Source organism: Schistocerca cancellata, chromosome 7 (assembly GCF_023864275.1).
Source record: "Schistocerca cancellata isolate TAMUIC-IGC-003103 chromosome 7, iqSchCanc2.1, whole genome shotgun sequence".
In the NCBI taxonomy this organism is placed as follows: Eukaryota; Metazoa; Arthropoda; class Insecta; order Orthoptera; family Acrididae; genus Schistocerca; species Schistocerca cancellata.
Genome location: NC_064632.1, coordinates 157094475 through 157095846, shown reverse-complemented (window position 1 = coordinate 157095846; position 1372 = coordinate 157094475). Strand labels below are relative to the sequence as shown.

Here is a 1372-nt window from a genome sequence, read left to right as displayed (position 1 = left end):
AGAATCAAAACGACAAAGTCTCCAATGAAAGGATCCAGGGTCACCACCACAAAAAAAAGCCAAGGCCATCCACATTACTGCAGGAAAGATTATGCTGACCTTCTTATTTGACCAAAATGAACCCCTTCTAATTCACTTCCTGCAGCACAGGACAACAGCGAATGCCCTGCATCACTCACAAACCTTGACCACCCTACGCTAAGCAAAACAATCAAAACGACCAGGCAGTCTCACCCATGGGATCATTCTGCTCCACAACAATGCAAAGCCTCATATGGCCAACACAGTCATGGCACTCCTGCAGAAATTCAAATGGGAGGTTCTTGGCCAACCTCCATACAGTCTGGACATTTCTCCCTGTCTTAAAATGAAATGTTCACTCTACAGCAGAGAGTGCGCTGATATGAAACTTCCTGGTAGATTAAAACTGTGTGCTGGACCGAGACTCGAACTCGGGACCTTTGCCTTTTGCGGGCAAGTGCTCTACCAACTGAGCTACCCAAGCACGACTCATGCCCCGTCCTCACAGCTTTACTTCTGCCAGTACCTCGTCTCCTACTTTCCAAACTTTACATAAGCTCTCCTGCGAACCTGCAGAACTAGCACTCCTGAAAGAAAGGATATTGCGGAGACATGGCTTAGCCACAGCCTGGGGGATGTTTCTAGAATGAAATTTTCACTCTACAGTGGAGTGTGCGCTGATATGAAGCTTCCTGGCAGATTAAAACTGTGTGCCAGGAAGTTTCATATCAGCGCACACTCCGCTGTAGAGTGATAATTTCTTTCGAGAAACATCCCCGAGGCTGTGGCTAAGCCATGTCTCTGTAATATCCTCTCTTTCAGGAGTGCTAGTTCTGCAGGTGTGCAGGAGAGCTTCTGTAAAGTTTGGAAGGTAGGAGACGAGGTACTGGCAGAAGTAAAGCTGTGAGGACGGGGCATGAGTTGTGGTTGGGCAGCTCAATCAGTAGAGCACTTGCCTGCGAAAGCCAAAGGTGCCGAGTTCGAGTCTCGGTCCGGCACACAGTTTTAATCTGCCAGGAAGTTTCATATCAGCGCACACTCCGCTGTAGAGTGAAAATTTCATTCTAGAAGCATCCCCCAGGCTGTGGCTAAGCCATGTCTCCGCTTTATCCTTTCTTTCAGGAGTGCTAGTTCTGTAGGTTCACAGGAGTGCTAGTTCTGTAGGTTCACAGGAGTGCTTCTGTAAAGTTTGGAAGGTAGGAGACGAGGTACTGGCAGAAGTAAAGCTGTGAGGACGGGGCGTGAGTTGTGCTTGCATGGCTCAGTCGGTAGAGCACTTGCCCGCGAAAGGCAAAGGTCCTGATTTTGAGTCTCGGTCGGTGCACACAGTTTTAATCTGCAAGGAAGTTTC

The 1372-nt window shown here is 48.5% G+C and overlaps 1 non-coding gene across 1 annotated transcript; it reads right to left on the bottom strand.

Annotated features, from left to right (window-relative positions):
* Positions 1-431: 431 nt before the first annotated feature.
* On the bottom strand, positions 432-506 carry Trnal-caa (transfer RNA leucine (anticodon CAA)). The gene has a single exon. It is a non-coding gene; the product is annotated as a tRNA-Leu (tRNA).
* Positions 507-1372: the final 866 nt, after the last annotated feature.